The sequence below is a fragment of the Plectropomus leopardus genome, chromosome 18 (genome assembly GCF_026936395.1).
Source record: "Plectropomus leopardus strain MGB_pleo_1.0 chromosome 18, ASM2693639v1, whole genome shotgun sequence".
Taxonomy (NCBI): Eukaryota; Metazoa; Chordata; class Actinopteri; order Perciformes; family Serranidae; genus Plectropomus; species Plectropomus leopardus.
This window is the reverse complement of record NC_142193.1, coordinates 24,372,544-24,388,430: the sequence shown is the minus strand read 5'-3', so window position 1 is coordinate 24,388,430 and position 15,887 is coordinate 24,372,544. Positions and strand designations below refer to the sequence as shown.

Genomic DNA, 15,887 nt, shown 5'->3' with positions numbered 1-15,887 from the left:
GTTGTTGGGTGTCTTTTTCTGTCTGCACGGCTCAGCTGAGAATACACTGTAAAATGTTTGGCTGTACGTTTACAAAAAAAGCACTGGCTACTAGATGCACCACTTTTACACAAAGTTATCTTCTCATTTTTACTGTGAAATATGAAAGATACATAACGTGAAACTGGAAATAATCAAAGCATCTTCATATCTATATCACTGTATCATTTTTATGGTGATTGACTGTGGAATATTGCAGCTACATCCTGAAAAAACTGGAAATAATCATAGAATATTTATATCTGTCCAACTGTGTCGTTTTTACAGTAATTTATTGTGAAATATTACAGATACATCCTGTAAATTCCTGGAAATCCTTAACAGTGCAAGATGCTGAGATTATTTCCAGGATTCTACAGGATGTAACTGTAATATTTCACAATAAATCACTTTAAAAAGGCTTCAGTAACTTACTGTTAAAGTAATGCAACTAGTAGCCAGTAGTTTATTGTAAAGGAACAGTCAAACATTTGTAGTGATTTATTGTGAAATATTACAGTTACATCCTGTAAAACCCTAGAAATAATTACAGCATCTTCATATCTATATCACTGTATCATTTTTACAGTAATTTATGAAGAACATATTACAGTTAGATCCTTGAAATAATTAACAGTGTAGTGTGCAGATTCACCTTGTGTAAACATGAAGACTGCATTTCGTATTCTTTATTTTTCTCAGTTTTCCCCCCAGTTTTGCGATCCGACATGTTTATTTAATGATTATTTTTATTTTTCAGGTCAAATTTATAAGCAAGCTAATTTATACCCTCCACACACACTGACAGGCACACACTCACACACACACTCACACACTGATAGGCACATACTCACACACTCACTTTTTCCCCACAGACCCTTTCTCTTGTATTGGTGATCTGCTCTCCACATCACTGCCATAATCATCCCTCAGTTTCTCAAATGATAATCTGTCCCCAAGCAATTTACCCTATCTATTATTCAGGAAGGACAATTTTATTATTTTTCCGCTGCCCACTCGGCTCTTATCTATTCAGTCAATGTTGAGAATAAAATGAAAGCATTTTGAATAAGTAATGAAAACATATCGGCTCTCGGATTAAAATTGATTTCTTTTGAAGGATGAACACGGGGAGAGGTACACAGCATCAGAAACCAAAATCAGCATGTGACAAAAGGATAATAGATGGAGGAGGTTACATAGGTCACCGTATAATTATAATCATCTCTACCAGGTCTGTAAAGCTAAATGCTTAATGGCTGCAGGTGCTTTTCAAGAGGCGGGATATTATCACAGAATCACCGATTAAATTGTTGTCAGGAGGAAGGACTTCATTTCAGAGTGTATTCTAAGATCTGTAGCAATATACAGTTAGAGTGTACTGATTCTATTAGTCTGTCATATGATTAAGTGACAAAATGTTGCATTTGAGGGACTAGTGCAGCGTCCGTTCAAAATATGCCTGTCTGGAAAGAGCTGATTGATTGGCCTTTAGTGTTTTTGAGAAGGATGCTTGCATACAATCAAATTCATACTCAACATTGTGCTTCCTTTTGGTCCAGAGCAATGCACTCACCCAATTGCAATGCAGGAGTCTTAACTGTGTGGTATTAATACTTTTACTGTTTATAGTTAGGGCGAGACACTACAGGTGAAAACCTTTTAACTGCATTGATCAATTCTGAGATTATGTGTTGTTTTTCTTTCATAACATGTCTTCTTTCAGACTGGTGGAAAGAAATATACATTTAGGGGTTTATTTTAGTTCAGATTTCTGTTCAGGAAATGTATGCAAAAAACACTTGTTTAATTAAATAATTGCTCACATGCATATTTAATTAAAAATATTCTCCCATCACTGCAAGCAGCCTACCAACATTCCTAGTTAAGGAAATAATGAAATTTAAAGCAACATAGCATCTACCTGTGGCCCCCTACTCACTAAGTCTGCCTCTGAAAATCACACTTGTGGGCAGAAACACAAGGGAAATGCACTAAGCGGATGTATTACTTTCCAAATAGGCATATTAATCGCTTGCTTTGATTTACAACTCCCCAAGCACCAATGCTTGGTCAGTGACCCTCATTGACAAATACCAATGCACCAAGAAACCCCTTTGAGATGCAGCAGGCAGCAGAATGTTTTTTATTCTGAAAAGACAAAATGCATTTACGGAGTTTAAATCCACCCATTTTTCTTGAGCCTCCAAAACTGGCACTGGAGCAGTACCTGGAACATCATGGTTTGATGTATAGGGCCACTGAACAACCATGTGTTGGACATAACCATTGCGTTAATTAAGTAAATCATGGATTTGAGTAGTGGAGTTTTTTTTTTTTTTTCAAAGATTATTTATTGTATATTGAATGTGTTGTGTGTCCATATTGCACTAAATTGGACAATGCACATCCTTGGTTCCCTAGTAATACACCTGCCAAGTGTGAAGTAGATCGGATGAATGGTTCTTCAGATAATTGAAGGACATACAGAAAGAAAGACAGACAGACACTTGTTGCTTCCAAGTTAGATTAAATGTGAACTAAGTCTTGTTACATACAAGTTACATACAATTTTCTATGTAACATCATTTATCTTAAAGATGAATGACCCCTCTGATGTTTAATCATTATGTAACAGCTTTTTGGCATTTAAAAGTTATTGCGTGATGATCTTAAAGCACATTAGGGAAAATAAACTGTGTTATAATATGTGACATAACTTATCAGCATTTACAGATTGTTTATTTGTTGGCTCTCCGACGTCTCTCGCGGATTACGGTTAGTTTTTCTGATGCAGCATCATCTAAGAGGAATGAAAAGGGAGAGAGGTTTTACTCTGTGTCCGTAATCCAGAGCTGATGGGCTGTTTTTGATATTATGAAAAGCAAAAATGCAGGTGAAAGTAATTTCTTTTGAGCCTTTTAGCGCAGCATGAAATTCATAAGAAAAAGTGGATTTGAGGTTATGTAACTCAGAAGTTTGTGTAACAGGTTGCCACAGGAGGGCTGCTTATCTCAAGGTTTTTAGGAAAGGGATAAATGGACAGGAAAACCCAGGTCAACAGCATAGAGCCAAAGACTTTGTCCAAACCCTATTTTGTGGCACACAAATAGAAGCATTCTCAAACAGTGAATGTGAAAAGCAGTAACATCGGCATAGTCAGGCTTTTAGCTGCATTGCCTTTGGGTAAAATATAAACAGACAAAAACACCCTGAAACTTTATTAAATGTTATGCAACATGAAGCCTTGCACTCTGGCCCTGTCAGAGCACCCGAACTTTTAGAGCAAGAAATGTGAGTAAACAACTTTTTTCTCTCCACCATCTCAACCATCTGGAATTATTTGCTTGTTATATAATTAGACCACAGTGCTTTCCAATTCTTTGCAGAGGACATTCATTATTACCTTTCGAAATGCTGTAATTATTAATGAGCAGAATAGACAAACGACTGACTCGTTTCAGTATTTTCTGTTTTAGTTCGGTGGAGTTTGTCCAACTGTATGTGCTGTATAATCATGCAGAAAAGCCAAGATATCGCCTACCCTGTGGGACCAAAGTAGCATAGGAAAATGTCCAAAGTCTAGCGCTCATTATGAATTCATTATTTAGTACTTCCCACACAAACACGTCTCACAGCCATATGTTTAAAGAAGAATCTTCACTCCTCTGCGCTCCTCAGAAACATACTGTGTTCCTCTCCTCTCCTCTCCTCTCCTCTCCTCTCCTCAAGTAGACACTGAAATCACGTTGTTATTTCGCTGCCTTTTCAGTCTCTCAAATTAACATTTTCCTCTGGATGCCACAAGTTCACCCTGTAAGCATATCGAGTTATGCTGTGATTAAAAAAAAAAACCCATTGTAACAGCTGTTGAATTTATAATGTTGTTAGCCACGATGTGCATGAAATAATAATAGGGTTTGGATGAAATGATTATTTGTTGTTCCGAGTCATTGTGCTAGACATGACGGCGCAACAATCTGTGACACTGGAGATACTAATCTCATACAAACAGCTGCCAGTGGCTCTTACCATGATCGTACACACTATACTGCCTCGGCTCTGTTAGAGCCGTGCTGCCGGGCCGCTGTCCACCTGTTGTGGCGAAGCGCATCTCCTTAATAATGCATTCAAGCACAGTGGAAATGCTTTCTCCAGCACTGGAGATCAATAGTTGTAATTTCACATGTTGGCATCCTGCCTTGACTGGCTTTTTCTCCCTCACTTCTCTCTCCTCCCCACCTTCTGCTGTAGTGTGGTGACGGCCATTAAGGGGGAAAAAACATCCAGCGCTTCCTAGTTTGTTTTAAATCATTTTACATTTTCAACACTGAGAGTGTTTTGGAAAATTGTTTGTTTACATGAGGGCTGGGTATAGAGCAACACAGTTCTTAAAGGGACAGTTCATCCCCAAATTAAAATCTTTTCCTCTTACATGTAGTGCCATTGATCACTCTAGATAGTTTGGTGTTAGTTGCAGAGTGTTGGAGATATCAGCCGTAGAGATGTCTGCCTTCTCTCCCATATAATGGAAGTAGATGGCACTCAACTTGTAATGCTCAAATCGACATAAAAATATATATTTAAACTCAACAGCAATGTCTCTTTTCATAAATTGTGACCCCCCGGTTACTCAAGGTAATTGAAAGACCTTGTTGTGAGCAGTTTCATGTAGGGGTCGACAGATTATCAGACTGGCTGATTACTGGGGCCGATTTTTGGCAATTTGTTAATTTTCTGTATCACATTAATTTGAGTGATCACCGATAAAATTAATTAGTTAAAAAGTGCAAGAAAGTGTCACCTTGGGAGACATAAGCAACATCTATACATGCAGTTAGATGTCCAGATAACCATCATCTGGCCGCTTTATTTGGCCATAAAATACATTAGTATGGGAGAAACACTGAAAGGACATCATGGTGATCAACCTTAATTTTTCAAGGTATCCTATACGATCAGGTTCAGGCCAAAGTTGCAAAACAATCATTAGAAATGTCCATTAAACAAGCAATTGTTCAACAAGAAAAAATGCATTAAAATGTTTCAAGATTGTATTGACATCTGTCACATTTTAGGTTTTCTATTACCCCAAAAGGGGCATGGCCTTGGCTTTTTGTGAAATACCCATATATGCTGGTAGTGTTTTTTTTAAAATTGATTTATGTTCACGCTTTGTTTCAGCCCATCACCAAACCCATTTCACAAATCTGTTCTGTCCACTAAAATTAAGGATAGAGACTTAACTGTGTACCAGGCTGTAAACATGTTTATTCCTGCTGTAAAGTTGGCCATTTTAAACATGGGGGTCTAAGGGGATTGACCCACTTTTGGAGCCAGCCTCTAGTTGCCACTTCAGGAAGTGCATTTTTTGGCATTTCTGTGTTGGGTTCATTTTTAGTCCCAGAAGTTCCTGCTTGGGTAAAATATCATGGAAAAGTTATAGAACAGTTTTGAAAATTCATTGCTATAATTTGTGGGAGCCCTGAGGTATACTTAGTGTTCAAGTGTAAAAGACAGTTGGCAGGATAGTGGTTTGACAGACTTTCCAATAGCTAAGAAGTTGCACCTTGTTGTCACTTTGCAATAGTCACTGTGATTAGTGAAACAAAACTGATTCAGTCTTAGTAATTAGATAATTAGCTGCCCACCTACAATGTAAATATGTGCAGTATGTCTGGGGAAGCTAGAGGTCACTGACTCTGATGTTTTCCATGTCAGCGTAACTACTGTGTGGAACGGTCTCTGACAAACACTGGAAGGTATTTCATCATGTCTGTGAACAATAGTCTAATTAAGCTGCCTTACTATACCAGAGGAGGAAAACAGCTTCCATTTTAGGGTCACTGGAACTTTAGCATGCAGTGGCTGGTTAGAGCGAGGAAAATGTCACACACACAGTGCAAAAAAAACCAAAAAAAAAGCCCAAGAGAGGCTAATTAAGACATTTACACTCATAACTTCCCATCATTCTCTATTTTTTCGAGTTATTTCCCACATGGTCTCCAGATGGAGTTTTCCATACAGTATGCTTGCTTTCCTTATGTTTTATTAAAGGTTGTGATTTCATTATTTTTCCTTCTGCATGAGCTGAGCGCCCATCTGAAATTGATACAATGCATCATCTGACATTGGGATCATTTTCTGTGCCGAAGTCACAGTGCCATCGTCCTGCTGAAGATGATGAGGAAATATATAACAATGTGCACACGAAGTCTCTTTTTTTATCCCATTGCCCAGAGTGTGATGATTGGATACAGAATCCCTAAATTACTGTTTGTGCATGAGGCTTTACGACTCACTCATTCATGATTTAATTTTTCTGAACTAATCTGCTGCCAGATGCATGGGAAGCACTCACATACTATTTTCATAAAAAGCTTTATGCTCTGCAGTTTCTGTGTAAATAAGCAAACCGGCTTCTTGCACGGCACCCATACCACTGATTGCTCTTGCTGTCTTGTGTGTGTTTGGATTTTAAATATAATCAGATTTTTTTTTAGCTGGCTGCTAGTTTGTTGAGTTGGCTTTTCTAGATTTTAATTTCAATATCATAAAAAATATCCAGCCTCTAACTAAGAACAGATATATGCTTGCCTTTTTTCACATAATATCTTATTGGCCATGCTTTCATTTCTTTTAAACTCATAGAAGTTATAGTCAACAAAACATTAACACTAAATTAAAGGGGCACTCCACCAATTTAAGACATTAATTGTCAGGGAGAGGGCTACTTAGCGTGTGAGAAAACGTTTGAAATTTCTTTATAGGAACTTTGTCAAGCCTGGAACAATCACCCTGTTTATGTCATCAGGCTGATCTCAGCTCGGGCTGGAGCTGGCTGACTGGCTATTTCAGGTTTAGCCCAATGGATCAAATGCTGATAGTGGAACAAGTTATTTCACAGGGTTGTGACACTCCAAAAAAGTGCTTAGACTGATTTACAGATGCATCTTTTGCCCTGTAAATCAATGGGAAAAAGTCTCAACTTTATTTAAATGAAATCTTAAATAACCTCTTTAACATGAACACATAAGAAGCACTTTGTAAACAGCACTACAAAGATAAGTAAAATGCCTCTGCTGTAAATGCTCATATCTCTGTTGGGCAGTCTCTTCTTAATCACTGCTGCTCCTCTTTGCAGGTGCATTTCAATATGTGCTGTGTAGGCATATGTTGTCATAATGTTTGCAACTTTTGGTATGTTAGATCATTTTTTGTAGTATTTTTTTTCTACAAATGTGTGTAGAATTTAGGCACAGAGGATTTTGCTTCTTTCGTAAGCATAGTCCTTTTTGCACAAGTATGTATTTTTAATTGTTTTGTCAACCCATTATAGATTTCTACATCACTATGAGCCCGTAGAAAATGAGATGCCGATCAGTAACTGGAAGAACATGGTTTCTACAGAACATTGATTTTTCTTTGTCTTCTTATTGCCATTGCTATTAAAATTTGACTATTGTTTTGGGATGAGTGTTAGCAGCACAGTAAGCTTACCGTACCTGAAGGGATGTTACATTATGAATTAGACATCAGACATTCTCAGTATCACATCACAAATGGCCTTGTGGATTTGATTTCAATCTCAGCTCGGATTCCTTCAGCACTGTCGAAGGCTGGCTGCAGAGTCCTCTAACACTGTGCTGCACACTTTTATTGCTTTGAACCAAACTGTTCTCACTGCCTTCCAAGAGGAAAACTTGCTCTGAGTAACAGATTGTGTGACAATTTTTACAGCAATTTCACAAATGAGGCCCACTAAACGGTAAATGTGAATTATTATTGAACACACTTTAAATCCAAGTGAGCACAGCCTTTAAAAGCCATCATACTGCATGTACATGATTTATAGATTTTTTTTTCTTTAGATCCTGATAATCCAAAATTGGTTTTCTGTTTTGCATATAAAGTGATAGATGTAAGTGAAGGTTCAGCATAATATACAAATTATATGTAAATGCAATAAAAGACCATGCATATTTAGACTACATACTGTGACTCACTACTGCATCATCTGCTTCTCTGCTCAATTCAGTCTAAGATCATGACATTGTTTTGTAAAAGCAGCATTTTTTTTTTTTTACCAGCAGCATGTGTTGTTTACTGCATTATGTGACACGTGGGAATGTTTATTCTATATGTTTTCGGCATGTGTGTCTATGACACTGAACAGCTAGCCAGGCATGAGCAGTGTGTAGGTGGGAGCCTCATGTTTGTGCAGCACTCAGCTGTCAAAGAAGCTGTGGAAGCATGACGTGCTGTCAAGAGATGCAGTCTAATGAAGGGATGTACTCTTGCCGAGCAACACAAAAGGAAAAGTGACTGACTTGCTCAAGGCCTCTGTCTGGCACCTTCTCTCTGCAGGAGGGACTGAAGACATCATGCTGGATCACGCCTAGCAAAAGAAGTAAAGGTTGCTGCAGAAAAAGTTGTGCCGTTGCTAACTTATTAAGATTCAAACCAACCCACACTGTGTTAGTGGAGGAAAGATTCCTGCCTGTTTTACTGATCAACAGCAATTAAAAAACTTAGAAGGAATACTCAGTGAAATGCTGCTGCTGTCTGTTTCAGATAACTGTGTGTCTTAGAGATTGCATTATAAAATTCTGCTAATGAGTTCTTTTGCAGTTGTATCTGAAAAGATTTGGCACAATGTGTGACCTACCCTGAACAGTCTTAACTAAAGATTCCTTGTGGAGGTTTGGGCCGTTGGTGGCAGAGTGGAGCAATGTTTCTATGAGTGGGTTTGCAATGTTCACAAGCACTTTGGTACCACAATAAACAGTCCTACTGCAGATTTCATGCTGTTCCACTGACAGTTAATACTATTACACGCAGACAAGTACAGAAATTTGCCTGCAGATTCAGTGAAGACAAATATGTTGTATTCTGTCTTAACTCACACTTTCAGTTTTTGTTTATCTTAAGTATGTACTGCAGCTACTTTTAAAAAGTACATACTATGTCATACAGTACTCATACAATTAGGACATCCTACTTTGTTGTAACATTGTCCTTTGAACTGTAACCCTCATGCTTATATTCTGTCATAGTCCACAGTGCAAAATTTAAAGAAAAAGTATGGAATGCAGCCGATATTAAAAGTGTCTTTAAGATAACATTACGTTATAACATTCAGTTATAACTGTATGCATTGTAGATTGTATGTAGATGATTGTTAGATTGTTTACAGCCAATGCGGCTTCTTTCTGCTCTCATCTGTCTTCTGTTCAGTCTATGTTACGTGTGCCAAGTGGGGGCCTGTCGTCCATCTTCATATACATCTTTGTTCACCTCCATCTCTATTTAGTGCACTTTTCAACCTTAAAAAGTCTTGAAATGATCTTGTAGTTGTTTTATGAAGAATGAAATGTATTCAACATGTTTCTTAGACCTTAAGGATAGACGAGAAAGATTAGATAAAAAAGTTTTTTAAAAAAAAAACCTTCAAGAAGTCTGCACACTCTGAAGGTACAGCTACATCCACACAGTCATGTACTGTGATGTTTGCAAGAAACCTCCATTTTTTAAATGTTTTTTTTTATACTGACTGGTAGTACAGATAATAAACTTGAAAGTCCAGTTTATCCCCATCATATCTCCTGTACGTCCTTGCTCAGGTCAGATGCGGTTGTATTTGATTACTCCTTGTCAATCCATATCCATAAGTATATTAATGTGAGCATTAAAGGCTTCTGTCTGTATGTGATGTCCAGCAGGCACGCCATGCTTAGAGACTGTCTGGCCTTGAACTGTGAATTACAGTATATGCACAGGGATATTACTGTGATGTAATGTAGGAGAGGATAATCTGAGACCATGTAAGTAAAGATGTATTGATCTTTCAGTACATCAAGGTCGCTTCCCCTCTCTCTGTCTTTCCTTCTTTATGTGTGTGTGTGTGTGTTTGTGAAGAGGGGCTGATGCAGATGTGTGGGGAAGACTCTGTACAGTACACACACCAGAGACAAAGTGTCTGCTGAGCTGAAGATATCACAACTCACAATTACACTCGCACTGGTATTTCTGATGCTCTGCACAGTAACAGTGAGAGAAGACAGGCACGATGTTGCCCCTTTTAACAGGAAAAAAAGAAGGGCAGCATTAAAAAGAAAGTTCTTGATCAACTTTAAAGCCTCTGAAGGTCAGTAATTAAATGAATCATGCTTTAATGCTTGTAGATGATGCTGATCGCCAACCTGATTTAAAAAAAAAGTCCCAACATGATGCATAAATCAACGCTTCACAGCCTCTCCCACAACTTTATGAACCCTGTAACCCAGCAAGCTTGCGTGGATGTGTGTGTGTGTGCGCGCGCATGAAAAAAAGAGCAGGATCAGTGCCTCCACATGAAGGCTCCCCCTCCCCGAGCTTCTGCCAGAGAAGAGCCAGCCTTGCATCTGTGTGGAATAATAAAACTGTGTCAAAAAGTGCAGGCAAATATTTCTGTACCAGCACTCTCTGTAGGGAACGGAGCTCAGACAACTGCAGCAATCTCTTCTTTATTCTTCTTCTCAAGCTCTCTTCTTCATGCTTCCGCTGTTCTCCAGTTTCTCTGCACAGATTTAAAAGTGATTCGCTGCTATTTTCCTTCCAAGAACAGTCTCATTCTCTTTTACCGCTCCATTTTGTCTTGTTAATGCAGTGGCCGCTCGCCGCAGAAGACCACTTTCACCACACACACACACCTTTGCCAGGCCTCTCTCAGGAGGGAACCAAAGCCGCCTCTCTCACAGCAACATCAATAATACAACTGAAGCACCCCCGTCCCCACCCTCCACCACTGGCATCTAAAAATAGTCCTCCTTTTTTCTTCAATATTTAATTTGCCATTTCTATCTCTCTATCTCTTCCCCCTTTTCTCTATTCATTGTCTTTAAATAGGTGATGAGGAAAGATGTCAACAGATGAGTCTACGCTTCCACCTTCCCACTTACTTCCCATCAAGTATTCAGTCTTCCCCCAAACCCACAAACCTCATTTCTCCAAAACACTGTCTGCACGGCCAAGTCATACTTCTCCTCTGGCCCTACAGTATGTCTCAGTGTGTTGTTTTTGTACTTTATGTATGAATATAGGCCTAAACAGTTACCACTTCTGAATTACTGATGTTAAACCATCAGTTTGGTTCAAGACTTGACCACCAGTGTGCCGTTATAACTAAGTTCTGTATTTTAAAAGTTTACAGAGGACCTGTTATGCTTATTCACAGGTTCATACTTTTTTTTCTACCAGAACATGTTCATCAAAAAACACTTTATTTTCCTCATACTGTCTGTAGTGGAATTCACCTTATAGATTTACAATAATAACTAGATACCAGATGCCAAGATGATGCCTACTTAGTCCAATGGAGATTTGCAAAAAAAGAAAAAAAGCTGCCTACTTTACTTCCACGGTATGCAACCCATTGAATATTTGCAGTAGTGTTTCTCTTGAGTTCCCAGCTCATACACTTTACATTGTTATGGTGTCACAGATTTATAAATATTTTTTTTTGCAGGTTATTTATTTATTTCTATATTTTTTATACCATTCATTTGATGGGGACAATGCAAAATTGTCCCCATCAATAAGTTAGTAGAAGTTAGCTGCTTCGCCACTTTCAGCTCCTCTAAGTATCTTGTGTGCTTGCATTATGAGCCCCACATTGTGAAAGATCTAGGTAATTTCCAGGAATATAAGTGAATTTGAACTTTTTTGGCTTCATGCACCACTGAGCAACTTTCATGTGAATGAACAAGGCCTGCCTCCAATGCTATATACAGTTCTCTTTATACATCCACGTTACAGCCTCACAGAGACGCTAGCATGGCCGTAAACTCTTGTTTCCATATAAGATCAAAAACTAGGTAAGTGAATTTTGTCACTGACAAATATCATTAAAATCAGTGCAAAATTAGAAAGACAGTAGTAGGAGTAGAAAGAGAATAACAGCAGGGGAACTAGATTAGCTTTAATCTACTTTGTTATTTATTAACTGAGATATTTACTTTGATCTCTGCTGAATTTAAATATCTTTGCATGAGTCCCATTAAAAAATATCAATCTAAAAATCCCTGATTTGTCCTTCCCTCGGGCCTGCTGTGTTCACTTTGCTGCTGATATAAAGATAATAGTCTGTCAAAAGAGTTGTCCTTGCATTCTCTCCTATTACACAGTACGTTCTGAAACAAGACAACGGCATTAACCATAATCAATGCATGCGAGCTTTAATCCGTCATCAGCGGAGCAAGCAGAACGAGAAATGCTTACTGAGACGAGTATATCCGCTCAAAGCACAGTCAATCATGCATCACACATTTCATAAAAACAACTATCTTGCCACTGAGCAAATACAAGTTCCCTTTCACGTAGGAAGTGATTTCCAGAGGTGGTTGAGTTCACCTCGCCCGCTGCCGTGTGTGTTTTCAGTTTGGCTGTTGATGTTGTGGTTGAGGCTAACCCAGCCTCAGACAGGAGGAGAGGAGCGCTCTGCTGAGAGATGACTTTTGTTATATAATGTGTCCTAATGGGGTGCACAGGTTCCTGCTGATGGGCAGGAGATTGCTGATGCCGGACTTGGCCGTGCTTACCCATCACTGCTTTCATTTGTGATTTACGTCTCTTCATCTCTGCTATCTAATACGCAGCGTTTGTACTGATGAAAGCACATGAAAGAATAATTGCTGGAAACAAAAATATTTCCAGGATACATTTTCAGTGGCAGATTTAATTTATTTTTTTCTCTTTCAATACAATGAACTATGGCATGTTGACTATTTCAGCAACATTACAGTTTAGCTCTCCCTTTGCTCATTATTCATGTCTTTTTAGCTTTGTGCTCCGATACATTAACTTCAAACAGTAGTAAACAGTGGATTAATTCTCATTGTTTTAGCCTCATAAATCATTCCAGGTTCTTCTTTTAAGATTTTTGCAAACATATTTTCACAGGCACAGTGTAATGAGGTGTGCAAATTGGTTTTGGCAGGCAGGATTACGGTCGTATTTGTGCAAGGCCACTGTATCGGCACAGGGTTTACCTGAACAACATTTCACTGTAATGATGATGGAGTTTGTTTTATCATCAAATACAGTTCGGGTCATGTTAACAATGAAATGCTTTGCTGAATCTGAAATTAGGCCATGACATAAAGCACATGCGAGATTTGGTTGTTATGTAATTCCATTAGTGGACACAAAAATGCACAACATTGCAGTGTAATTCTTTTTGACTGCTTGCGTGAAAGCACAGCATGCTTTTTGGGAAATATCCAACTTTGTTTATGCTATAAAACAGTCTTTAATTACCACTACTTTAAGAAAATTAAGCTTTTCTAACCAGCACTTTAGAAGTATAAATATCACTGATGCAACTACAGATCCGTGATGCCAGTGGGGGCTTTTCAGAAGCACAGGATCCAGTAAGCGTCTACCTACTTTAAAATCAATCACAGCATAAAGCCTTCTGCTCTCAGAAGACTGAACTTCTCACTCAAGCTTTCTTTTGTTTCTCACTAACCTCAGAGAGATCTGCCTGAAAGCAAGGGAAAAGTTTGAACACAGTTTAAATTCGCAGAATATATGCCTGTCAAAGTACATCCAGATCTGACAGAAACTTTCTGACAACAGTTTGTACAGTAAGTGAACTGGTCTTAAAGGAATACTTTGCCCCCCAAATGATCATTTTACTCACCCCATGACTCAAGAAGAAAACTTTTTCTTGCATGCCTCCACAGTGAACGAAGAATCCAAAAACTGTGAAGATTCTTGATGAATTGAAGTTGTGGGGGTCAGTGTTTAACAAAACTATTTAAAAACATCTGTTTACAACCTCTCACACAACTCATGCAGTATAATCCAAGTCTCATTTATCCAGTCGTATGTTTAGTACTTCCCAAACAGATAATCCTCTCCGACAGAGAACTGAGCTTCAAGTGAAACTCTATTCTCTCTTTAAAGCCAAATTTCATCGAGAGTAATGAGTCCCAAAACCTGGAAATCCTCCAGTTCCCTCGTCTCAAAGTCAATAGGTTTTTTAAATGTGTTTTTGGCTTGAAGCCTTAAATAAGGTCTGTGGTTAACACAACTGAAAAGAGTTTTGCATTTTGCTCTACAACATAGAATATGTTGATAAATACGCAACATGCAAACTTTGAAACTATTATGTTTCTTTAAAAAAAGAAAGTTGCTAAAAAGTGGCTAAATGAGTTTACAGGACATCATCACAATAAAAAGTGCCAAATATGTCTTGTTGTGGGGGTGATGCAACCGTAGTGTAGTTTGTTTTAGCTTAACATTATCTTTTTACTTATGCCGATTACATCTAGGCTTCAAGAAGCCAAAAAGCGGTGTTCGTCTGTGAAAAGGACTCTGCTGAGCAAAACGTGTAAGTATCATAAACCTTTGTTTACCACAGAGCTTCTTTTCTGCATTGATCCAAAATCCAATGAAAAAATCCCATAGGCTTTTCATTGAGTGAACCAGGGTGATGTTAGCTTCTGTGTTGGCCTGCAGAAAAATGTCATCCCTGAGGTATTCTGTTGACAAAAAATTTTACCTCGGGAGCTGCTGGTCCACTGCTGCCTTGATCAGTAGTTTGTTTTTGTCAATATGTGACTTTGGTGAGTCTGAACTCATCCTTTAAAATAGCCAAGGCACACAGTAACACAAACAATCTACCAATCAAGGCAGAGGTAGACCAGCAGCTTCCATGTTCAGTGAAGTAAAATGACTGTTTTTGTCATTAAAGTCTGGATCACAAACTGTACTGACCAGTAGAAAACAGCTCACTGAAAGCCTATCACTCAAGCAGAGTTAAAAAAAATTCAACCACCATATAGTTGCCATGGGTACTGAAATGAGATATTTTGTTTATTTTTTTGCACAGGGCTGTAAATATGTTTATTTCTGTGAGGTGGACATTTTAATATGGGGAACTATGGTGATTGGATGTGCTTTGGAGCCAGCTTCATGTGGCTAGTTGATGAATTGCAGTGTTTGGCACTTTCTCATTGGTGTCATTATCAGTCTTGGAGGTTTCTTGATTATACTGCACGAGTTGTGAAAAATAGTTTTGATATTTTTTTGCTATTGTTTGTCCCCTTTTACTTCAATTCATCAATAATTTTTTTAATGTTTTGGATTTTTCATTCTCTGTGAAGGCATGCACAAAAAACTTCACGATTTCAACATAACACGAGTTTAAATTATTGATACACACTTGATCATTTGATGGGTGACGTATTCCTTTAATGGATGGAGGTACTCACTTCACCATGATGCCACGCTCTGCTGTGCACTGTGTCGTGGGTACAAGAGTGGGTGCAGACGTGCTTTCCCTTCAACCTTCTTATCATACCACATCAGCATCATCTTTTTAATGTTGTGTTTGCAGCCAGTTGTGAATAACTGAGTCATGTACAGTGAATTATTTTAGATGTTTCTGAGCACTGGAGCAAAAACATCAAAGTAGAGCACATTGAATTCATTTGTGGTTTACCCAGTTCAGTGTATACAGGGAGTGAATTGGTTGTCATGTTGCTTTAACTCTTGAAGTACAGTAAGTAGAGAGTGCAAACTTAAAACAAACTGTATGTAATAGTACAAAATAAGTTACTAACATACCGGCAAAAAAGGTAATGGGTCCTGGTTTCTTTTTCATATTAACATAAGGAAACATTAGTCACTCTACCATTGTGGCTAAGTAAGCTGTTAGCCTGGTGTGAAGAGAGCTCTCACGCCAGCATATTACAAAGTTGGTGAACCCCAAATTTTGCTTTGGCCTTGCAGCATCACTCTCACATAAAGCCCTGCTAAGGGAGACATGTTTAAGTCCCCGCATGCTGTTAAAGAGCAGTCAGGCCTTAATGTAAACATTAGTC

At 38.3% G+C, this 15,887-nt stretch overlaps 1 long non-coding RNA gene across 2 annotated transcripts in view; it reads left to right on the top strand.

Moving 5' to 3' along the window:
* The window catches only part of LOC148186514 (uncharacterized), a 176,247-nt gene that overhangs the window by 54,832 nt on the left and 105,528 nt on the right, over window positions 1–15,887 (top strand). The gene's annotated exons all lie outside the window — the stretch shown is intronic.